Here is a 26,299-nt window from a genome sequence, read left to right on the forward strand (position 1 = left end):
AGTGTCTGCGAGGGAGGGATGGGGGCCTCATCTCTGATCCAGAGGGGATGGTAGGGGTGGCCTCTAGTTTCTTTGGGGAGGCTTTCGGGGAGCGGGCTGTAGACAACTCTGGTGCAGGCCGTTTTCTGGGGGGTTTGGAGGGTAGAGTGCCTGGGGGGGTGGTGGAGGAGCTGGAGCACCCAGTGACCATGGCCGAGGTAGAAGGTGCCATGAGGGGGCTGCCAGCTGGCAAGGTGCCTGGAATTGATGGGTTGCCGAAGGAATTTTATATTGCTTTTTGGGGGATTTTGGGGAGGGATTTTCTTGGCGTTGTGAACTCGGTTTTGGACGGGGGTCTTCTGGGCTCAACTATGAAGGAGGGGGTCCTGACCCTCTTGTACAAGAAAGGGGACAGGGAAGTTCTGGGGAACTACAGGCCGATCACGCTGCTCTGTGCGGATTACAAGATCCTGGCCAGGGTTCTGGCACGCAGGCTCCGGGAGGCTCTCCCTCATGTGGTGCATGAGGATCAGACGTGTGGGGTGGAGGGAAGGAGGATACAGTGGAATTTAGGGTTGGTAAGGGATTGTGTTCACTGGGCGGGGGAGCGTCGGGTGCCCATGATGTTGGTGGGGTTAGATATGGAGAATGCCTTTGACAGGGTGAACCATGGGTTTTTGTTCTCTGTTATGGAGAGAATGGGGTTTGGGCCTCGGTTCTTGAGGTGGTTGGGGATTATGTACACAGGGGTGGGGAGTAGGGTTATTGTTAATGGGCACATGGGCGGGCTGGTTCCACAGCGGACAGGGGTTAGGCAAGGGTGTCCCCTGTCGCCCCTGCTTTTTGTGCTCTATATAGAGCCGCTGGGTGCAGCAATAAGAGCAGACTCAGGTGTAGTGGGGTTGCGCCTGCCTGGTGGGGGTACAAAGGAGCTGAAAATGACTCAGTATGCAGACGACATGACTCTGTTTTTGACAACAGACGGTTCTGTGTCACGTTTGGTGGATATTCTGGAGGATTTCTCTAAAGTATCGGGTGCGAAGGTGAATTTGGGGAAGTCCTCAGTTAAATACTTTGGGCCATGGACGGGGAGGGTGGGTGGCCTGGGTGGCCTGTCTCAGTGTCAAGGGCCAATGAGGGTCCTGGGGGTTGAGTTTGAGGTGGAGGATAGTGGAGGGCTGAATTGGGGCAAGCGCCTTGCAGCTGCTCGTTCGCGTATGGGGCTGTGGAAGGTGCGAAGGCTCTCCTTGAGTGGCAGGGTCCTGGCGATCAAGGCAGACATCCTGCCGTCTTTCATTTATTTAGCCTATGTTTTTCCTTTGCCTCCTGAGTATAGGAGAAGGCTGGTGCGGGACATATTTTCCTTGGTGTGGGGGGGCTATGAGTATGTAAAGAGAGATTGGATGTGCCAGGACGTGAGGGTGGGAGGCAGGGGGGTTCCGGATGTCCTACTTAAGTTGGATGTACTTTTTTTCTCCTTTATATGCAATAGTGTACACGTCCCTGGGAGCCACCCTTTTCATTTGCTGGTGTTGTTTTGGTTGTCCTTTCCTCTGAGGAGGTTGGTGGTGTGGGGCAACTTGAGACCGAAGGGGGACATCTTACCTCCACACTACAGGCAGGTGGTGAATTGGGCTAAACGTCACAGGGAGTGTCAGGAGGGGACTTTGTGCCTTGACCATCGGAGCCTCTACCGGGCTTTGGTGGAGAAAGGGGGACCTGTGGGGGTGCACGGGGTTGGCCCAGCGGGATGGGTTTTTATTCAGCACAAAGGTTTGCCGAATAGATTGCGGGACATAAACTGGCTCTGTCTGCACAGGAGAATGCCGGTGAGGGAGGTGTTGCATAGGCACGGGCTGTCAAGGCTACGCTCGTGTCCGAGGGTGGGTTGTGGGGCGGACGAGACCATCGATCATGTGTTTTGGGGATGTGGGTTTGCCAGGGGAGTGTGGGATGATTTGGTGGGTTTCTTTCCAAAATTGGGGATACTGTCATATGATGTGATAATGTTGGGGTTGGGGTTGAGAGGGAGGGGAAGGGAGGGTTTTTTGTTATGGCTAGTGTTGTCGTTGGGGAAAGCCGCACTGTGGGATGCTCGAGCGGTGCTGGTCAAAGGCAATGTGGATTGGGGGGTGGGCGGGGTAGTGGCGAAGGTGCGGGAGGAGCTAGGGAGTATGAGGAGAATGGAGGAGGACAGGTATGGGTATCATGCTGCGAGAGAGCGCTGGAAGACGCTATTTTCCTAAACTGAAGGTAGTTGGCTCTTGCTTTCTCGGGTGTAGGGGGCGTAAGGGATAAGGTGTGTAAGGCGTAAGCTGCGTATATGTTAAAATGTGATGTACTTGGTGTTTGAAAGGAAAAAAAAAAAAAAAAAACTTGTCTGTTATATGCTCTGTATATGTAAAAGTGTTATGTATTTGAGTATTTTTGTGGTTGGAAAATGGGGGAAAGAAGATCGTTTCTCATCAGTGGTATGTGGCGTGTATGTAAAAGTGTGCTGTACTTGATGATTTTTGTGGTTTGTAATAAAAATAAAAAAAAATAAGTGCCCCCAGGCTTTAATGGTGGTGACAATCGACATCTATAAAGGGCTTTTCTCCGCATCTTTCTTTGGCTTACGGCCATACCACCCTGAACAACGAATCCATTGAAACCATGGATAGGATTTGATGGAAACGTTACTCCTTTCGTAACTGTAGCTTATTGGGCGGAAGCACATCACGTGACCAGAAGTCGCATTCACTCGCATAACGTTCTTCCACAAAAGAGTGCGATGTTATATTTATTTTTGGTATCGTATAGTCATGTCATGCCAAACTCAGCGTTTTGAATTCGTCAGCATATATTTTTGAAGGTTTTTTCGCTTGTAGAAATGAGTGTTTGTTTGTTCGCACCGTGAGTGAGAGTAACTGTGCCGTGGATCATAGAGTTACCGCGGATCAAATGGGGGCATCGCTTCTCGGCCTTTTGGCTAAGATCAAGTGTAGTATCTGTTCTTATCAGTTTAATATCTGATACGTCCCCTATCCGGGGACCATATATTAAATTGATTTTTGGAATAGGGAGATGGAATAGGGGCTTGCTCCGTCCACTCCACGCATCGACCTGGTATTGCAGTACCTCCAGGAGCGGTGCAACCCCTCTACTTGTCAAAAATGAAAATAAAGGTGACATGGATAATATTGCTTTAATTGATGTTGTCGACATCTGTGTTTGTATATCAAGTATACTATCAAGAGCTGTGTGGCTGAGAAGAAGAATGGGGACATTTAAAGTCCTTGATGTACAGTACGACAAAATGCTCAAAACGGACTTCTCTGAAGTTACTCAAATTTCCAGACGATAGGTGCAGCCCAGGCGTTAATGGTGGTGACGATCGACATCTATAAAGGGCTTTTCTCCGCGTGCCTCTTTGGCTTACGGCCATACCACCCTGAACACGCCCGATCTCGTCTGATCTCGGAAGCTAAGCAGGGTAGGGCCTGGTCAGTACTTGGATGGGAGACCGCCTGGGAATACCAGGTGCTGTAAGCTTTTTCATTTATCTCGACGAACAGCAGAAGGCGCTGCCGCTCCCCCACAGCGACATCGGATGAATATACTGAAAAGTTATGTTCTTCAGCACTGTACTTTTCACATGTGAGAAAAGATCAAGTTTCCTGGCGATAAGTGCCCCCAGGCTTTAATGGTGGTGACAATCGACATCTATAAAGGGCTTTTCTCCGCATCTTTCTTTGGCTTACGGCCATACCACCCTGAACAACGAATCCATTGAAACCATGGATAGGATTTGATGGAAACGTTACTCCTTTCGTAACTGTAGCTTATTGGGCGGAAGCACATCACGTGACCAGAAGTCGCATTCACTCGCATAACGTTCTTCCACAAAAGAGTGCGATGTTATATTTATTTTTGGTATCGTATAGTCATGTCATGCCAAACTCAGCGTTTTGAATTCGTCAGCATATATTTTTGAAGGTTTTTTCGCTTGTAGAAATGAGTGTTTGTTTGTTTGCACCGTGAGTGAGAGTAACTGTGCCGTGGATCATAGAGTTACCGCGGACCAATTGGGGGCATCGCTTCTCGGCCTTTTGGCTAAGATCAAGTGTAGTATCTGTTCTTATCAGTTTAATATCTGATACGTCCCCAACCGGGGACCATATATTAAATTGATTTTTGGAATAGGGAAATGGAATAGGGGCTTTCTCCGTCCACTCCATGCATCCACCTGGTATTGCAGTACCTCCAGGAGCGGTGCACCCCCTCTACTTGTCAAAAATGAAAATAAAGGTGACATGGATAATATTGCTTTAATTGATGTTGTCGACATCTGTGTTTGTATATCAAGTACACTATCAAGAGCTGTGTGGCTGAGAAGAAGAATGGGGACATTTAAAGTCCTTGATGTACAGTACGACAAAATGCTCAAAACGGACTTCTCTGAAGTTACTCAAATTTCCAGACGATAGGTGCAGCCCAGGCGTTAATGGTGGTGACGATCGACATCTATAAAGGGCTTTTCTCCGCGTCCTTCTTTGGCTTACGGCCATACCACCCTGAACACGCCCGATCTCGTCTGATCTCGGAAGCTAAGCAGGGTAGGGCCTGGTCAGTACTTTGATGGGAGACCGCCTGGGAATACCAGGTGCTGTAAGCTTTTTCATTTATCTCGACGAACAGCAGAAGGCGCTGCTGCTCCCCCACAGCGACATCGGATGAATATACTGAAAAGTTATGTTCTTCAGCACTGTACTTTTCACATGTGAGAAAAGATCAAGTTTCCTGGCGATAAGTGCCCCCAGGCTTTAATGGTGGTGACAATCGACATCTATAAAGGGCTTTTCTCCGCATCTTTCTTTGGCTTACGGCCATACCACCCTGAACAACGAATCCATTGAAACCATGGATAGGATTTGATGGAAACGTTACTCCTTTCGTAACTGTAGCTTATTGGGCGGAAGCACATCACGTGACCAGAAGTCGCATTCACTCGCATAACGTTCTTCCACAAAAGAGTGCGATGTTATATTTATTTTTGGTATCGTATAGTCATGTCATGCCAAACTCAGCGTTTTGAATTCGTCAGCATATATTTTTGAAGGTTTTTTCGCTTGTAGAAATGAGTGTTTGTTTGTTCGCACCGTGAGTGAGAGTAACTGTGCCGTGGATCATAGAGTTACCGCGGATCAAATGGGGGCATCGCTTCTCGGCCTTTTGGCTAAGATCAAGTGTAGTATCTGTTCTTATCAGTTTAATATCTGATACGTCCCCTATCCGGGGACCATATATTAAATTGATTTTTGGAATAGGGAGATGGAATAGGGGCTTGCTCCGTCCACTCCACGCATCGACCTGGTATTGCAGTACCTCCAGGAGCGGTGCAACCCCTCTACTTGTCAAAAATGAAAATAAAGGTGACATGGATAATATTGCTTTAATTGATGTTGTCGACATCTGTGTTTGTATATCAAGTATAATATCAAGAGCTGTGTGGCTGAGAAGAAGAATGGGGACATTTAAAGTCCTTGATGTACAGTACGACAAAATGCTCAAAACGGACTTCTCTGAAGTTACTCAAATTTCCAGACGATAGGTGCAGCCCAGGCGTTAATGGTGGTGACGATCGACATCTATAAAGGGCTTTTCTCCGCGTGCCTCTTTGGCTTACGGCCATACCACCCTGAACACGCCCGATCTCGTCTGATCTCGGAAGCTAAGCAGGGTAGGGCCTGGTCAGTACTTGGATGGGAGACCGCCTGGGAATACCAGGTGCTGTAAGCTTTTTCATTTATCTCGACGAACAGCAGAAGGCGCTGCCGCTCCCCCACAGCGACATCGGATGAATATACTGAAAAGTTATGTTCTTCAGCACTGTACTTTTCACATGTGAGAAAAGATCAAGTTTCCTGGCGATAAGTGCCCCCAGGCTTTAATGGTGGTGACAATCGACATCTATAAAGGGCTTTTCTCCGCATCTTTCTTTGGCTTACGGCCATACCACCCTGAACAACGAATCCATTGAAACCATGGATAGGATTTGATGGAAACGTTACTCCTTTCGTAACTGTAGCTTATTGGGCGGAAGCACATCACGTGACCAGAAGTCGCATTCACTCGCATAACGTTCTTCCACAAAAGAGTGCGATGTTATATTTATTTTTGGTATCGTATAGTCATGTCATGCCAAACTCAGCGTTTTGAATTCGTCAGCATATATTTTTGAAGGTTTTTTCGCTTGTAGAAATGAGTGTTTGTTTGTTTGCACCGTGAGTGAGAGTAACTGTGCCGTGGATCATAGAGTTACCGCGGACCAATTGGGGGCATCGCTTCTCGGCCTTTTGGCTAAGATCAAGTGTAGTATCTGTTCTTATCAGTTTAATATCTGATACGTCCCCAACCGGGGACCATATATTAAATTGATTTTTGGAATAGGGAAATGGAATAGGGGCTTTCTCCGTCCACTCCATGCATCCACCTGGTATTGCAGTACCTCCAGGAGCGGTGCACCCCCTCTACTTGTCAAAAATGAAAATAAAGGTGACATGGATAATATTGCTTTAATTGATGTTGTCGACATCTGTGTTTGTATATCAAGTACAATATCAAGAGCTGTGTGGCTGAGAAGAAGAATGGGGACATTTAAAGTCCTTGATGTACAGTACGACAAAATGCTCAAAACGGACTTCTCTGAAGTTACTCAAATTTCCAGACGATAGGTGCAGCCCAGGCGTTAATGGTGGTGACGATCGACATCTATAAAGGGCTTTTCTCCGCGTCCTTCTTTGGCTTACGGCCATACCACCCTGAACACGCCCGATCTCGTCTGATCTCGGAAGCTAAGCAGGGTAGGGCCTGGTCAGTACTTTGATGGGAGACCGCCTGGGAATACCAGGTGCTGTAAGCTTTTTCATTTATCTCGACGAACAGCAGAAGGCGCTGCTGCTCCCCCACAGCGACATCGGATGAATATACTGAAAAGTTATGTTCTTCAGCACTGTACTTTTCACATGTGAGAAAAGATCAAGTTTCCTGGCGATAAGTGCCCCCAGGCTTTAATGGTGGTGACAATCGACATCTATAAAGGGCTTTTCTCCGCATCTTTCTTTGGCTTACGGCCATACCACCCTGAACAACGAATCCATTGAAACCATGGATAGGATTTGATGGAAACGTTACTCCTTTCGTAACTGTAGCTTATTGGGCGGAAGCACATCACGTGACCAGAAGTCGCATTCACTCGCATAACGTTCTTCCACAAAAGAGTGCGATGTTATATTTATTTTTGGTATCGTATAGTCATGTCATGCCAAACTCAGCGTTTTGAATTCGTCAGCATATATTTTTGAAGGTTTTTTCGCTTGTAGAAATGAGTGTTTGTTTGTTCGCACCGTGAGTGAGAGTAACTGTGCCGTGGATCATAGAGTTACCGCGGATCAAATGGGGGCATCGCTTCTCGGCCTTTTGGCTAAGATCAAGTGTAGTATCTGTTCTTATCAGTTTAATATCTGATACGTCCCCTATCCGGGGACCATATATTAAATTGATTTTTGGAATAGGGAGATGGAATAGGGGCTTGCTCCGTCCACTCCACGCATCGACCTGGTATTGCAGTACCTCCAGGAGCGGTGCAACCCCTCTACTTGTCAAAAATGAAAATAAAGGTGACATGGATAATATTGCTTTAATTGATGTTGTCGACATCTGTGTTTGTATATCAAGTATACTATCAAGAGCTGTGTGGCTGAGAAGAAGAATGGGGACATTTAAAGTCCTTGATGTACAGTACGACAAAATGCTCAAAACGGACTTCTCTGAAGTTACTCAAATTTCCAGACGATAGGTGCAGCCCAGGCGTTAATGGTGGTGACGATCGACATCTATAAAGGGCTTTTCTCCGCGTGCCTCTTTGGCTTACGGCCATACCACCCTGAACACGCCCGATCTCGTCTGATCTCGGAAGCTAAGCAGGGTAGGGCCTGGTCAGTACTTGGATGGGAGACCGCCTGGGAATACCAGGTGCTGTAAGCTTTTTCATTTATCTCGACGAACAGCAGAAGGCGCTGCCGCTCCCCCACAGCGACATCGGATGAATATACTGAAAAGTTATGTTCTTCAGCACTGTACTTTTCACATGTGAGAAAAGATCAAGTTTCCTGGCGATAAGTGCCCCCAGGCTTTAATGGTGGTGACAATCGACATCTATAAAGGGCTTTTCTCCGCATCTTTCTTTGGCTTACGGCCATACCACCCTGAACAACGAATCCATTGAAACCATGGATAGGATTTGATGGAAACGTTACTCCTTTCGTAACTGTAGCTTATTGGGCGGAAGCACATCACGTGACCAGAAGTCGCATTCACTCGCATAACGTTCTTCCACAAAAGAGTGCGATGTTATATTTATTTTTGGTATCGTATAGTCATGTCATGCCAAACTCAGCGTTTTGAATTCGTCAGCATATATTTTTGAAGGTTTTTTCGCTTGTAGAAATGAGTGTTTGTTTGTTTGCACCGTGAGTGAGAGTAACTGTGCCGTGGATCATAGAGTTACCGCGGACCAATTGGGGGCATCGCTTCTCGGCCTTTTGGCTAAGATCAAGTGTAGTATCTGTTCTTATCAGTTTAATATCTGATACGTCCCCAACCGGGGACCATATATTAAATTGATTTTTGGAATAGGGAAATGGAATAGGGGCTTTCTCCGTCCACTCCATGCATCCACCTGGTATTGCAGTACCTCCAGGAGCGGTGCACCCCCTCTACTTGTCAAAAATGAAAATAAAGGTGACATGGATAATATTGCTTTAATTGATGTTGTCGACATCTGTGTTTGTATATCAAGTACAATATCAAGAGCTGTGTGGCTGAGAAGAAGAATGGGGACATTTAAAGTCCTTGATGTACAGTACGACAAAATGCTCAAAACGGACTTCTCTGAAGTTACTCAAATTTCCAGACGATAGGTGCAGCCCAGGCGTTAATGGTGGTGACGATCGACATCTATAAAGGGCTTTTCTCCGCGTCCTTCTTTGGCTTACGGCCATACCACCCTGAACACGCCCGATCTCGTCTGATCTCGGAAGCTAAGCAGGGTAGGGCCTGGTCAGTACTTTGATGGGAGACCGCCTGGGAATACCAGGTGCTGTAAGCTTTTTCATTTATCTCGACGAACAGCAGAAGGCGCTGCTGCTCCCCCACAGCGACATCGGATGAATATACTGAAAAGTTATGTTCTTCAGCACTGTACTTTTCACATGTGAGAAAAGATCAAGTTTCCTGGCGATAAGTGCCCCCAGGCTTTAATGGTGGTGACAATCGACATCTATAAAGGGCTTTTCTCCGCATCTTTCTTTGGCTTACGGCCATACCACCCTGAACAACGAATCCATTGAAACCATGGATAGGATTTGATGGAAACGTTACTCCTTTCGTAACTGTAGCTTATTGGGCGGAAGCACATCACGTGACCAGAAGTCGCATTCACTCGCATAACGTTCTTCCACAAAAGAGTGCGATGTTATATTTATTTTTGGTATCGTATAGTCATGTCATGCCAAACTCAGCGTTTTGAATTCGTCAGCATATATTTTTGAAGGTTTTTTCGCTTGTAGAAATGAGTGTTTGTTTGTTCGCACCGTGAGTGAGAGTAACTGTGCCGTGGATCATAGAGTTACCGCGGATCAAATGGGGGCATCGCTTCTCGGCCTTTTGGCTAAGATCAAGTGTAGTATCTGTTCTTATCAGTTTAATATCTGATACGTCCCCTATCCGGGGACCATATATTAAATTGATTTTTGGAATAGGGAGATGGAAAAGGGGCTTGCTCCGTCCACTCCACGCATCGACCTGGTATTGCAGTACCTCCAGGAGCGGTGCAACCCCTCTACTTGTCAAAAATGAAAATAAAGGTGACATGGATAATATTGCTTTAATTGATGTTGTCGACATCTGTGTTTGTATATCAAGTATACTATCAAGAGCTGTGTGGCTGAGAAGAAGAATGGGGACATTTAAAGTCCTTGATGTACAGTACGACAAAATGCTCAAAACGGACTTCTCTGAAGTTACTCAAATTTCCAGACGATAGGTGCAGCCCAGGCGTTAATGGTGGTGACGATCGACATCTATAAAGGGCTTTTCTCCGCGTGCCTCTTTGGCTTACGGCCATACCACCCTGAACACGCCCGATCTCGTCTGATCTCGGAAGCTAAGCAGGGTAGGGCCTGGTCAGTACTTGGATGGGAGACCGCCTGGGAATACCAGGTGCTGTAAGCTTTTTCATTTATCTCGACGAACAGCAGAAGGCGCTGCCGCTCCCCCACAGCGACATCGGATGAATATACTGAAAAGTTATGTTCTTCAGCACTGTACTTTTCACATGTGAGAAAAGATCAAGTTTCCTGGCGATAAGTGCCCCCAGGCTTTAATGGTGGTGACGATCGACATCTATAAAGGGCTTTTCTCCGCATGCTTCTTTAGCTTACGGCCATACCACCCTGAACACGCCCGATCTCGTCTGATCTCGGAAGCTAAGCAGGGTAGGGCCTGGTCAGTACTTGGATGGGAGACCCCCTGGGAATGGCTCATGACCCCCCCAAGTCCCTATCCCTCAACCCTGGGATCGATTAAAAATGATCAAAACGGATGGCGCCATCTGGTGGTGATTGTCCTGAAATGTTATTTACAGAAATGGTCATGTACAAGGCCTAGTTTATTGAAATCCACTGCTGAATGTTGTTTGTATTATTTGCATAGTTTGAGTTGATGTAGATTGATGAGACTTACATATTAAGTTAGAAAAGTGTACAATTATTACATTTTTGTCCTGAACTATAAAGGGGAAACTGATCATACAAACAATAATATTTCTAAATGCTTGCACCTCCTGTTATGATGTGTGACATGAGATCTGCCCCATCCAGCACAGTGGGGGTGTATTCACACCTCTGGTAGCGGGGGAGAAGACGCAAGGACTTCTAATTGCTTTGGTGTGTTTTTTCTAATCCACTATCCCACCCCTGGTGAAACCCAAGCACACAGAGACTCAAATACTTTTACAACTTTTATTTTTTCACCCAGAATGTGTTTAATTTAAAAGGCAATGCATATAAAACACAAGTTAACGAGATCTGTTTAGTTTAAAGCTCGCTCACCACGACAAGGTACAGATCTACGAGCGAGAACACGAGACAAGACGAGAGACAAACATTTACTACCATTTGCAAACATTAAGTTAAACATGGAGCTGACAGACATACACACATCACAAGGACAGGCACATATAAATAACATTAATAATAATAAATAAAAAACAAACAAAAGAACTTTAACACTGTACAGTGCATTTTTTTTAACTATATAAATAAACAGATTGTGTCTGTTTTAAAGTGCTTCAGCAAGCACAAAGAAAGAGACAAACACACACAAACAAGCCTCTTTCTCTCTCCTACAGATGGCACAGGAACAGTGGCATCACAGAGGTAAGTTATTCACACACACACACACACATTTACAGGTATTTACACAGTCCTCCTTTCCAACTCCGCATCCACGACACTCTTAAAGTGTTCAAAGTTGTCATACACCACATTGTCGAAGCCAGAGGTGGTGGACTTCCTAGAGGATGGACAGTAGGTAAATATTTTCTGCATGCTTCCAGCCACTTTGTCCTTGGAAGGGGTGTACCTCTTCCGCTGTCCACCACAGTTTGGATCGTGGCAAGCCACACATGGCCGTGAGGACTTGTTAGTGAATGCCTTCACTGTTGGTGCAGGAGGGACAAAGCTCTGGCTGCAGGATGGCCCACGAAAGAGGACGGAGGGGGCCTGTGGCTGTGCGGGGAGGACCAGCAGTATGGGTGCTGTCTTCACAGGGGGTGGACGCAGCAGGGGGCCTCGGCTGGAGGTGGGTAGGCTCAGGAGGCCTCGGCAGAACGGGGGTGAGTGCAGCAGGCTTCCGCCGGGTGGAGGACGACAACGCAGTGGGCTGAACGGGCCGGTTCGCGGGAGTCACAGGCTCTGGCTCATCAACAAATAATCTGGAAATATAAAATACACATGTGATCAGTATTGATATGACGTGTGTGCTCTTTGCTTTCCACAGCCAACAGGTGAAACAAAGTGCTCATGACAACTTACCTCCGCTTCTCACCATGTCTCTTTCCAGCCTCGTAATGGATGTGCTGGCAGGCGACTGTCCTCAGTCGGTCTGAACTCTATAAGGGGGGGGGAGGCCCATATTCAATCTCTTAGCTTTACTTCGATTTGGATTTTATTGTAGAAGATGTTTGGAGTAATTATAGGTGATGGAATAAAGATGGTCTGATAGCTGGTAGTTAATGAAAATAAACATCCCTCAGAGATTTTTTTATTTTTATTTAACCTTTATTTATCCAGGAAAGGATCCATTGAGATTTGACAATCTCTTTTCCAAGGATGTCCTGGTCAGGAAGCATTACAAAACAATCAGACCAAACAGGCGAGAAAATACATAGCAAGTGTGATTTTTCATTTAGTAGTTCATTATAGTATAATTAGTAGTTTGAGTATGTAACCCCTGCTACTTGTACCTGTATGTTGAGGCAGCGTAGTATCAACAATAAAATTAGGGTTAACTTTTATTCTAGACCCGATGAGGAGACTGCTGATATTTACCAGGCGGATTGCTGGACCAGACCTGTAACATCTACCCCAAAAAATTACACGGAAACACAGACTGAAGGTTTAAAAGAGTTATATCGGACCCAATGAACAATTTTTTGTCGATGCAGTATATTACAACAGTGAGCGACTTAAAGTGAATATAAAACAAATCAACAGTACTTAGAATGTAAACATTACAAATTGGGTTCACAGTTATTTCAAGTGTCTGTCTGATTTGAACCAAAAAAATGAAAATAACAAAGAAACCCTCTGAGATCTCAGGTAATAAAAAGCAAATTGTCCCAAAAGTTCAAATGAATAGGGAAAAAATGAATAAAATGAGTGCACTCAGTCCTACCGCCCTCTTAACAACGAATGTCCAACGAGGAGTATTGCAGGGGGGGGGGGATGAAGATGAGGATGGAGGTGGGAATGACCGGGGGGTTAGCAACCAGGATGGAGATGGAGATGGGGATGGAGATGAAGATGGCAGCAGACAACCCAAGTGAAGGACTCTAAAAAAAACAGCCTACACAACCATGCAGACAATTACTCATTGTGTACTAAAAGTCAATTTAAATGCATCTAAATAAAATTACTGCTTTCCAGTGTCCATTTTACTTTGTTACTCCTATTCTCTTAAATGGATTTTTTAATATATCTTTCCCCATGAACTTGTAATATTCATCATAGCTCAGTAACAAAACATGAATTCACATTTAGCATTTCAAAATAATTAAACTCTGGTTTTAGCATACAACTCGTATTATTTACATAAACACCTTAATTTTACAGTTCACACAGTGAAAACGCTTCCTTTTAACTCAACACTCTTATCAGCTTTACTATCAGCTTAGCTGCATGAATTTTTCCTACCGGGGCCTACTGGTTTAGCACCGCATTAGCCTGCCCCGAGCGGCTATGAAAGGGTTACACAAAAAACGAACTACCAGTACAATATTCATAAAACAATTAACACAGGCTTAAACATTAATAAATCATTCGGACCGGTTCAAATCTGTCCCGACTGGTTTTAGAGAGTATTCAAGGCTAATTCTTAAGTTATTTTTTGTAACACTCTGTTAGCATACTAATACTGCCTCACCGGGATTTCTATTGTTTACACACACTGCATGAAAAGTCGGATTTTCGTCCCTGTAAACGCCCGAAAATCTCCCTAATTTTCGGGAGTTAACGACAATTTACAGGCTGCGAACGCCGCGTTCGTCTGTGCCGAAAATTGTCGGAAACGAACCACAGCGAAGGCTCTAATTAGCATATAATAATAACAATGCCGATATTATAAAAAACAGGAGAGAGAGAGGGAGATGTTTTGGTCCGAGAGGCTGAGTTTCCGTTACGCGTGCCATCCGCCTTTGATCTGACGTCAGATGTGACGGGACAATCTATATAGATATACATTCACGTGTTGATTCAATTAGTTGCATTAAATAGTGTTTTTGCCACGAAACATCCGCTATGCCAAGCTGAATCTGTGACGCCTCCCCCTGCTGCGCCGCCACACCCATCTTGGCGCAGGCGATCCACCAAACTGCCAAACTGACGGTGCGCAAGGCTGCGCGGGTCGAAACTTGCATTGCGCCAGCTCCGCCACCCTGCGCCGCCCTGCGCTGCGCCACGAAACTAGGGCCCATAGTCTGCATGGAAGAAGTGGGTGTAGTCATTGTGACGTCACCCGTTGGTTTGTGGACGACAGTTTTGAAGTGTTGAGTTGGCCATTTTGGCAATCTTGGATTTTGGCCGTTGCCATCTTGGAATGAATACCAGTGAACGTAAGTGACCATATTTGGACTGTGGAGGAGTGAAGGGTGGATCTGACAAACACAAGTAGCAGAGTGGCGGCAGAGCTGCATCTTACTTCTGGTGCGAAGCGAACAGTTAGCTTCCATAATTCTAGGTAAACTTAACATCTGAGTGTTAAAGTAATTTTAGAAACTAATTGCATTGATAGCGTCGGTGATGCACTGTCAATCACAAGGTAGCCACACCCCAAAGCATACCCTGCTTTATTACCTATTTGAGTCTAAATGGACCATCATTTACTAAATAAACAGAAGAACTGAAAGAACTGAAACGAAATAAACTCATGTTTACAATGTTAACTGACATAATCAATCAAGAGAGAAGTAAGGTTATTTTCTCATAAACTTCCATGCAAGTAGACTTCTTTTTGCAACCATGGCCAGTATAGGGAAATGCAAGCTTAAAGGGATAGTTCGGAATTTTGAAAATAAGACCTATTTTCCAACTCAGCCGGTGTGTTCGAGACATCTGGAGACGTTTTCAAGAAATTTCATTCAGTTCTTCTAGTTGCCGAGTTTGCTTGTGCTATGGCTAGCGCAAGTCAATCGTTCTAGTTAGCATGGCATTAAAAACACTCATACCGACTCCACAGTGCACCCGAGGCAAATCAATTAAAGCACTAGACTGTCGATGTACATATCTGTGTTGATAGAATAATATCTGAAACAAAACTAACCTTGCATCGCATGAATCATCCATTTTTTGAGGGACTAGTTTCTCAGCAGCAGCGGAATTTTACTTTGCTCCGTCGGACTCAAAACTCTAAGACACGCTGCTCGGAATCCAGCCGAATACACACCTGAACACTGCCAATTTGCACTCACTCTCAAAAAAATCTATATTGATCAACTGGAAGTCAACGGTATGCCTCTCTAATAATCATTGGATAAGAGACTTTAATTGAGTTGGAAACAAATCAGACTCTAATTTAGTTGGTTCCTCTTATTAATTTGTTAAAATATGGGGTCCATTCTTTCAGTTTGTTCAGAGGATAAACTTCCCACTTATTATTGACAGGAGAGTTATTATTGAGTTTGTTGTAGTACAGGCGATCTGCTGTTGTGCTGGCTATCTATTACTGTTACCTGTTACCTATCCACTTCGTGCCTCGTGGCACATAAGGCCTTCACAGAGCTCTTCCACCTCTCATGATCGGCTGCTGCAGTCCTCGCCTCCGCCTATGATCTCCATCCTCCTTCCCCTCTCTCCTTCTCAACGGTACGCCTCCAGGTGGTCTTTGGTCTTCCTTTTCTTCTTTTCCCTTCTGGTGCCCAGGTCATTGCTATATTGTAGTCGTTGTTGTGGTCCTGCCATAGTATGTGTCCAATCATCTTCCATCTTCGCAGCTTCACTTCTTTACTGAGTGGCTTCATATCAGCTCTTTCTAACAATTTTTCAGTACTGTGGCTCCCAAGTAGGTGAACTGGTCTACCTCTTCGATATCTTGTCCATTTATTTTGAGTTTTTCCTGGTTTCTTGCGTTAATCCTCATTGTTTTTGTTTTTTGTGTATTGATCCTGAGCCCTACTCACCTGGCTTCTTCGTCCATTAGTGTTGTTTTACTCTGTATATGCGGTTTTGTGGCCAGCTGAGCCGAACGGGACTGACGCCGAGATTCGCAGACAAATTTTTATTATATTAGCACGGACGTAGCATCCCGGCGCACACACGAACACGCAGACCCGGTGCATTCAGGACGCCACCTGCAACACAAACATAAAACACAACATTATGGACAACTGTTGAGGAAACAGTACAAACATTTCCAAAACATGGACAAAGACGGTGAGACACTCACGCTGCAGTTGCGCTGGCTTCCGGGCGCTGGAGGCTGTGAAAGGACCCGACGTGAAGTCAGGAGGAACTTTGTGCAGTGGGGGGTTGTGACGTCAGAGATGTGCGGGGTTCAAGTGTGTGGGATGAGAGGAGTGTTTTTGGCTTTGTGTGTTAGGGGAATATTTAAGGGGGATAGAACTTGTGTATAATGATGTAAAGCGGGTAAATATGTGGGGGATAAGGTGTTGACTCTGTTTGGTGATGTTTAAAACCGAAATGTATGTTTTTAGGGATAATTGATTTTTGATGGGAATGGGTCAGGCCATAGTTGATATAGGCTTGGCCTAAACAGGTCTATGAGAGAGAGGGGTCTGAGGTGAGTGAGCCAGCATAGATTTGGACAAAAGAATTCAACTGTCAGTGGAGAGTTATTATTTTTGAGTTTGATTATTGAAGTTATTCTGATTTTGAAGTCTACATTTGAGGGTTAATTGAGAATGGTTTTGGAGTTTTTGTTTATTTAATTTCATTGATTTTCTTTTCTCCTGACTGGCATATTGAAAATAAATAAATTCAACTGCTTTGGGCCAAACATCTGAGGCACTGCCTCCAGTCTTTCCACCGCCGCAAGGTCAACCAGGCTACACTACGTCATCTGCAAAGTCCAGGTCGTCGAGTTGATGTCAGCTTCCAGCGAATTCCATTCTCTCCCTCTTTAACTGTTCTTCGCATTATCCAATCCATTACAATCAAGAACAAGAATCCGGACATGTTGTATCCTTGTTTGACGCCGGTTTTTATGTCGAACCACTCGCATATCTCTTACAGACGCAGGTTATTATTTTGGCGTTTTTGTTGTTTTGCTCTTTAACGTTGCCATGTTGACCCCAGTATGTGAGGATTCGGGATTGTGTGTCTGACATGGCTGTCTGCAGTACAGGGGCCCCACCGGGAATGGTTCTGGCTCCGTTCCTCTTCTGCCTGTACACTGCAGACTTCTCCTACAGCTCCCCCTCCTGTCACCTGCAGAAGTTCTCTGATGACTCTGCAATTGTTGGCCTCATCAGAGATGATGACGACAAAGAGTACAGATAACTTGTACAGGACTTTGTGGACTGGTCCCTGCGGAACCCTTGACCCAGTGGAGGTGGAGAGGAAAATGGCTACCAAGTTATTATCTCTGATGGACAATCTCTCCCACCCCCTGCAGGACACCATCACAGCACTGGGCAGCTCCTTCAGTAACAGACTGAAACATCCTAAATGAAGGAGCGTTATCGCAGGTCGTTCCTCCCTGCAGCTGTTAGACTGTACAACAAGCACTGCTCTTAGTAGACCACACATAACCAGGCTCCTCATCCCATGTGCAATACTGTTATTTTACACAAGTGCAATATAAACATAACATCCCATGCTCAATCTCTGTCCATAATATCCATCCTGTATATATTCTGGAAATGGTCTATTATGTACATTCTACATTCTACTCTATTTAACTTTCTCTTTAGTGTTAATATCTTTTTTTATATTGTACTTTTCTTGTTAATGCATGTTTATTATTTATTATCCTTATCTTTACTGTCTTGCTGCTGTAACACTGTAAATTTCCCCACTGCGGGACGAATAAAGGACTATCTTATCTTTCTATTTTTCTATTTGTTAAAGGTCCCATATTATGAAAAACATGTTTTCTCTGGTCTCTACACCTATAAACTGGTCCTCCCTAAGCCTACCAACTCCCAGAATGAGGAAAACAAGCGACTCCTGCATGGTCTCTGCAGCCCCCCCACTGGTAAAATGGTGCTCCTACGGGCTGTTCAAATTCAGCTCCCGTCGTTACGTAACGAAGGGAGTCATTTACGTAGGCCGAACTCCTCTGACGATAGGAGATATCTGAGAGGGGGCGTTCATCACCGAGGTGAAGTTCGGTGTGTCCTGCGGTGAGACAGCAGTGTTTCACAATGTCGTCACTCAGAGCTAGACACGCAAATTGCTCTGTTGTTAGTTGTACAAATCAACATAAGTGCTTATATTCTGTCCCACAGAAGAGACAGTGGTTGCGTTTCATTTTTAATGACAATGTGCCGGCTACGGTCCGTGTTAGCTTGTATGTGTGTGCTAACCACTTCACATCGGACTGCTTCAGTAACGAGGGTCAGTGCAAAGCTGGCTTTGCCTCAACACTGACCCTCGTAAAAGGATCTGTCCCAACCATACGGGACCCAGCAACTTCACCTGAGCCACATAGGCGATCCATAACGTTACATCCACCATAAACATTGGCGCATGCTACCGCTAGCGTAAGCGGCATTGTCTCCGTGGCTCTCCAAGTAGGCGATGACAGACGGAGCTCATTAGCATTTAAAGGTGCAGACACAGAAACAGCCTGTTCTCAGCAGAGCTCATTTGAGCAACTTTTAGACAGCTGAAATTCAGGACCATGGATGGGTTTGGGGCAATGCATATCGAATACAGTGTTGTTGGACCTCTTATAGCTCTGTGAAATTGATGAAAAACAGTATGATATGGGACCTTTAATGGTTGCAGTTTTGTTGTTTGCTTTGGTGTTTAACGAAATGTAAACTCACTTTTTTGCAAAGTCTTTGAATAAAAGAAACATTTTATTTTAAATGGTCTGATGACACTATTGTATGTTCACGAAAAACTGAATAAACAAAGTAAAAAGAAAAAAGATTATTTAAAAATTTCCTTTGATTCTGGACGTGTTTTTGTTGCTGTAGAAAAGCAGTCTGCCTCCCACAGATCACCATGAACCAACTCCTTCATTCCTGTTTGGCATGAAAAATCAACAGTTCAGATTATTTTCTGTAAAGTTCAACTTCCCAGAGCTTTTAACGCATTCTGCTCTGCTCTGCTGCCTGATGCAGCCTTTGTTTGAGAGCACCCACCTTTAGTGTGCATTGTAGCCTTCATGTACATTTAAATGGTGGAAGAAATAACTGTATGAAAAAAGACAGAATGTGCTGAACAATGAAAGCGACAGAGGGCATTAAAGCCTGATATTAGGTGAAAGGAAAAGAAAAACCATGGCAACTAGTAGCAGGATTTTAAACTCCAATGTGCATCTCTGATACTTGGCTGTGTACCCTCGTAGGCATGCATATTAACAGCCGGTTAAATCATAGGCTACAATAGCCAGAAGTGTCTCATATTACTATAGACCCTGATCCCACACACATTTGGAGGCCATTCCTTCCTTTTCAATCTCCCATGGCAACATTAATTCAGCACCCAATCCATGAACAGTGACATATTCAAAATAGTGTCTAATCAGGAAACACATTATGAAACAGATCAAAAAAGGGCAATTCAACATTAAATCAACATATGAATGGTGTCTATTCAATGTGTTTAAAGCTTGTAGCTATGCACAATTACAGATAAAGTTCTGGTTACACTAATACTATTAGTATTTTATTATTATAAAGTCCAAAAGTCCAGCTTTTTTGAAAAAAAGATTTAAATTTAGGTAGATTTGCTAATAATTTACAAAGTTCATGTTTCATGTAATGAATTATTCTACTTCAATCCATATTTGTTTCAAAAACTACATTTTCACTGCTACTTGGATTAAGGTGCCATTGTGCGTAGGATTTTTTGACTCTTGTGATCCAAACTTTTCCAAACAGGCGAGGTGAGTTTTAACTCATGTTGACAAACATTTTCAGGTAGATTCTGTAACTTTTATTTAATATGGACAACGTAATCAAACAAACAATCTCAAAAAACAAAGCAACTTTGGTAAACTTGGTAGAGGTTTATGTAAGCTTGGTTGCCGACGTTACAAAGTAACTCTGGTATGATCCATTAAAGCTGCAGTCGGCAAGTCTGGCAGATCGAGTTGGCTCAGTCAAATTTCAAATGTTTACAACTAACAAACAAATGTAACACTCACGCCCCTCCCCCTCTACCACCACGCTCCTCCGCTCCCTCCCATCGAGTGCTCGTCAGTGCGCGTGCACCAGATTCTGTGAACGCGCCTGTGTCTTCTCTCATCGATAAACGGCATGGAGTACATGCTACTTAATCAAAGTTAGCAACTGCTAACGTCATTTAGCGTATGCCTAGCTTGAGGCGTGTGCCATTGTAACATGCTTGGGGGGGGGTTCTGTGGCATGTGCACGAACTGTGAACTGCGCTGAGTGGACAGGATGATACGGGCGTGTGGATTTTTGCAAAACAAACAACAAGCTCTAGGTGCAGGTTTCTACTAAAACCAGATGATTTATGTTGTTCTATCGGAGCATAGTGTTGGTTTCAGTGAATATGATCAAACAAATGTTGCCGACTGCAAATTTAAAATAATAAAACTAAATCCAAAGACAGGATGTTCTGATAATTCCTATGGTCAAGATAGAATGTTAAAAAAACCTGGATCGGTGCCGGTGAGTGTAGCGCTCTGGTCGACCTTTTACCCGCTGGCTGTTCTTACTTTAACTCCCCGCGGATGTCAGGTCGTGGAGGAGGAACGGCGACAGTTTACAAAAACGTTTTTAAATGTAAACAGTGCACCGTCTCATCCCCACCCTCCAGCTTTGAAGTGACTTTATTTGAGGTGGGTCGTTCCGACCCGGTGCTGTGCGCCGTCATCTACCGACCCCCCAAATACAATAAGGACTTTGTAAATGACTTTTTCTGCTCTTCTGGCTGAAATTATGCCCAAATATGACCGTGCCCTTTTTCTCTGGGACTTCAATATTCACGTGTGCTGTCCTGAAAAGTTGTTGGTGAAGGAGTTTTTAGGCCTTATTGAGTCATTTAATTTGGTGCAGTGTGTGTCTGGTCCCACACATGAACAAGGACACACATTAGATCTCGTCCTCTCTTATGGTCTATCTGTGTGTAACTTGGAAATCGGTGACAATGTGATTTCTGATCATATGCCTGTGTTGTTTGAAGTTGCTTTTTCCTGTGCTGAGGTTAAAACTGGCGCTCCTGTTCAGAAACGTCGGATTTTTAACTCTTCTACTGCTGGTGATTTCTCTGCTGCCTTTAATCAGCTCTGTGACCGTCCCGCTTCTGTTAACACAGAGGAGCTCAGCTCCTGGTTTCATTCCTCCTGCCGTACCATTCTGGACTCTGTGGCTCCAATAAAAACTGTGCAGTCCAAAACTAAACCTGAGCCATGGTTCAATGAGGCAACTCGTGCGGCTAGGCAGGAGTGCCGCAAAGCTGAGCGTAAGTGGAAGGACAGGCTGGAGGTCTCCCTCCAAATCCTAAAAGGCTGTTGGCGATGCTACCAGAACACTGTAAAGGAGACCAAAAGACAATACCTCTCAAATATCATTGAGTCCAATCGTCAAAACCCACGGGTGCTATTTAAGACCATTGACACTGTTGTTAATGCTTCACAGCCTGTCAGCGTGGAGGCATCGCCCGAAATGTGCAATAGCTTCCTCCACTTTTTTATTGATAAGGTTGCTACTGCTAGGGCTCTCATCTCAGCTCCTGCATCCAACCCCTCGGTCTCTGCTCCTTGTTCTGTAGCTCTCGACAAGTTTGAGCCTGTGTCTCTGTCATTTTTAGAAGATCTGGTCTGCCATACTAAGCCTTCAGGTTCTCCCTGTGACACTGTCTCTCCTCGTCTCTTTATAGAGGTTTTTCCTTGTATAGGGCAGTCAGTCCTGGCTATCATAAACAGCAGTCTGTCTTCTGGTGTTGTCCCCCTGAGTTTTAAACATGCAGTGGTGCAGCCACTACTTAAGAAACCTGGCCTGGATCATAGTGTGCTGGCCAATTACAGACCCATCTCCAAGCTGCCTTTTATTTCAAAAATTTTAGAGAAAGTTGTTCATGCTCAGTTAAAGCCATTTCTAGACGAGCATGGTGTCCTGGAGTGTCTTTCAGTCCGGTTTTAAAACTCTCCATAGCACAGAGTCAGCTCTATTAAGGGTTTTTAATGGCATTCTCACGGCTAATGACTCTGGTGACCATGTAATTCTTGTTCTGTTGGACCTAACTGCAGCCTTTGACACTGTGGACCACAACACCTTATTGGCTCGGTTACACCGCCTAGTGGGTATCCATGGTACTGCTCTACTGTGGCTAAAATCATATCTGGCTGACAGAAGCATGAGTGTAAGCCTTGGGAATTTGGAGTCTAGCTCTGCTCCACTGTTGTATGGGGTTCCACAGGGGTCCATTCTAGGGCCGCTGCTTTTTTCCTTGTATTAATACCCCTGGGCTCCATCCTGAGAAAGCATGGCATCGCTTTTCATTGCTATGCCGATGATAGTCAGATATACATGCCTCTGAAGAAAACAAATGGTTTCTCCCTCACACCACTTCTGTCATGTCTCGAAGACATCAAAGCCTGGATGGCCTTGAACTTTTAAAATTTTAACGAAAATAAAACAGAAGTGATGGTGTTTGGCCCAAGCAGCTCTCGTGAACCCTCGCCCATTGACTTGGGCCCTTTGACAGACTATGTAAAGCCAACAGTCACAAGCTTGGGTTTTAAAATGGACAGTGATTTTAAATTGGATCGGCAAATTAGTTCTGTAGTGAAGTCCAGCTTCTTTCAGATTAGGCAGCTGGCAAAGGTGAAGCCTTTCCTTGCACAAAAGCACTTTGAGACAGTAATCCACACCTTCATAACATCTCGGCTGGATTACTGTAATGCACTTTATTTTGGAGTCAGCCAGTCCTCCCTAGCACGTCTCCAGCTGGTGCAAAATGCAGCCGCTCGCCTCCTAACTGGAGCGCATAAGAGAGAGCACATAACTCCAGTCCTGGCCTCCCTCCATTGGCTGCCTGTGCATTTTAGAGTCCATTTTAAGATTATTTGATTTGTTTTTAAGTCTTTAAATGGTCTCGCCCCCCCTTACCTCTCTGAGCTCCTTCAACCCTACGCTCCTGCTCGGTGCCTCAGGTCAGCCGACCTACTGCTCCTGGAGGTACCGAGGTCCAAGAGGAAGCTCAGAGGGGACAGAGCTTTCTCCACTGCTGCCCCAAAACTCTGGAATGAGCTTCCATTGCACATTAGGCAAGCCTCCTCACTGTCCATTTTTAAAACCAGTCTTAAAACCCTTTTTTACTCCCTGGCTTTCAACTCCACATGAGACTTTACTCTTGTTTTAGTGTTTTTATGGCACTGCTTTGATTTATTGTTTTATTGTTTCTAATTGCTTTTAAAAACAATGAAATACCTGTTTTTACTGTCTGTTTTATTTATTTTAGTGTTTTAATTGTTTTATGTCTCTGTACAGCACTTTGTTTTCAACTATGGTTGTTTTAAAGTGCTATATAAATAAAGTTGAGTTGAGTTGAGTTGAGTTTTTGAGAAGGGGTTTGATGACAGCAGTTTTGAGGGGGGTGGAACATGGCCAGACTGGAGAATGGCTTATTGTTTTTGTGATAAGGGGACTGATGGCAGAGGGATTGGTTTTTATCAGGATGTTGGGAAGGGGGTCCAGGGTGCAGGTGGATGAGTTCATGTTTTTGATGATTCCCTCAACTTGACATTGTGAAACCTCAGAAAAGTGGAGATGGTGTCTTAAACATCAAGCCAAATTCACTCAAATATGTATATGTATATTTTTTCAAATATGTTTTTGTATAAATATGTTAAAGATATAAATGTTTCAAGACTTTACTGGACTCTTAGAATACACTTTGAAAGGAGAAGTGGTTGTAAAACAAAAATGCCAACTTCATCACTGATGTAATGGAGGCTAATTATTGTTCTTTATTTACTGTTATTATGTAAACTCTATCTGCTACAGAGAAAATTAGAGGGTGACGGCAGAGGAAATTAAAGGAAAATGAAAAAGAATAGAAGAAAATTAAAAACATGACAATGACATGGCAGGGAGAAAGGAAATAGCGTGGGAGAATCAATCACTTAAAAACTTAAAACATTCTCCAGTATTAAGGGAAATTAATTAATTTAAATTTGTCCTTCCAATTGAATTTATTTGGACAAGAATAGAAATTGCATGTAGGCTGGCAGTATACTCCAGATCAAATCAAACCTGGCATTTTAACAGTAGCTTAGCATCAATGAAACACTGTTTTTGGCTTTAATCGGTGCATTGTGTGCAGGCTGGGCATCAAAATATTTCCAGACTTTTATATCTTCATTTACAGCCCATCGGAACAACAAATAGTCTGTTTTATGTATGAGCCAGATTTGATCATGACAAGACCCCAACTTCTGAAAAGACAACAGAGTCTCACGGCAGTTTGTGAATCAGTCTTGAAATTGAATCTATTCGGGCTGAACGAAAGAATCACCCTTTTTCTGAGTCGCTCAGCAGAAAAAATCACCCAAAACACCTCTTAGTTAGATTTAGGAAATCTGTCCATCACGTCACTTCACAACACAAGGTGTCTCACACCGGTCTCATGGTTGAAAGTCCTGTGTTGTTGGGTTCATACTAGGGCTGTCAAAGTTAACGCGTTAATAACGCGTTAACGCAACATCCTCTTAACGCCGTTAATTTTTTTAACGCGCGATTAACGCTCGGTATTTAAAAAAAAAAAAAACGCGCATTGTATGATTTATGGCCGTCGGTGGCACCTGTAGTCTTGATCCAGAGGGAAGGTGCGTGTCCACAGGCAGCGGTGTATCTCCGCGTCCCATTCATTGTCTATGTGAAAAGCCGTGCAATGCATTCTGGTGGCGTTGCGGCGAATGTCGAGAGACGGCGCGCGAGTTGGCCGCTCCTCATTTGCCTAAAGTATAAGTCGAATTTACTTTATGCTAATCAGAGGCGCCGGGCTCGACTCGCCGCCTTGGGAACGCTCGCGAACGCTCGCAAAAAGTTGTTGTTTAAAGGAGAGCGCCTGTCAATCATCCTCTAGTGGCAGCCCACCAAGCGTGCAATACTGGGAAGCGGCGCGTCCACACGCGTTTAAAATCGATTTGTGAACGGCAAATTCACCTTCAAAAGACTGCCAGATGGTTCAGTCGATAAGACCAAAGTCATCTGCGCGTACTGTGGGTATGAAATGAGCTACCATAGAAGCACGTCCAGTCTGAGATATCACTTGCAAGCCAATGCACTTATATCCTAACTGTACTTATCTCCTGTTACACTCTCTCCTGTGACATGTTCACTTTAATTGTTTGTGATATATTCTTATAACCCTGTTTTGATCCCATGTTTTGGTAAGGGGATATTTGAAGTGTTAAATAAACATTTTCATAAATCAAGTATATTTGCCCTTATGTTGTCAAAAGTATTAAGAATATGAAAAAAATACATTAAGGTACATTTAGAAGAAGAAAAAAAAATGTGCCAAAAAATGCGATTAATTTGCGATTAATCACGAGTTAACTATGGACAAAATGCGATTAATCGCGATTAAAAAAATAAATCTTTTGACAGCCCTAGTTCATACATCTGTCCACCTGCCCGTCATGAGTATTCTTTGTCAATGTTTAATAACACATCACTAGCTCTGGATGCTGCAGTCACATGGATGCATTTATTTTCTTTGTCCACCATAAAAAAAGGATCCTAATTGGCTGAGCAACATAGGGAAACACTTGAAAATGTATGTCCCTGTATATGAAACCAATAGATTGAATTGAGTGACTATTTCATAGGTGCTATGTGTTAGGTTGGGAAAACAGTACTCCACAAACAAATGTGATGTAATGAGTGAACCTGAGGCCTGGACTACAAAGCAGGATGTGGGCTTAGCGAGGTGACTTTTCAGACCGACGATGGTTGATCACTTCTTACCAAGCTAGGTTGCTATGGTAACATCTATTACCCACCTAACCTGCTGAGCTCCATCTACTGACTAATTCGTGAGATAATGTTATAAAAATATGAAGTAGATAAAATCATAATCCAGACTAAAAGAAACCGTTGAAACCGTAAATGAATAGACTTATAGTAAGCACCATATATCTGACTGATTACACATTTGTGTAAATTAATGTCTTGGGTCTCTTTTGGCTTGTGTGACAATAGTTTAGCTTTATTTTTTCAGCTGCAACTGATGTAAAACATACTTTGCAGCAAATAATTAAATTAAAAGGTAATAATAATTCACGATATGTGTTACATTACTACCGGTACTTTTATGAATGCTATTTATTGAAT

At 44.1% G+C, this 26,299-nt stretch overlaps 1 protein-coding gene and 1 long non-coding RNA gene across 2 annotated transcripts in view; one reads left to right on the plus strand and one right to left on the minus strand.

Moving 5' to 3' along the window:
* spred2b (sprouty related EVH1 domain containing 2b) overlaps positions 1-26,299 on the minus strand; it is a 415,094-nt gene that overhangs the window by 203,089 nt on the left and 185,706 nt on the right. The gene's annotated exons all lie outside the window — the stretch shown is intronic.
* On the plus strand, positions 10,834-11,853 carry LOC311020822. Its single transcript, XR_014597942.1, has 3 exons — positions 10,834-10,967; positions 11,432-11,459; positions 11,753-11,853. It is a non-coding gene; the product is annotated as an uncharacterized lncRNA (long non-coding RNA).

This window comes from Eutrigla gurnardus, assembly GCF_963514095.1.
Source record: "Eutrigla gurnardus genome assembly, chromosome: 11".
NCBI lineage: Eukaryota > Metazoa > Chordata > Actinopteri > Perciformes > Triglidae > Eutrigla > Eutrigla gurnardus.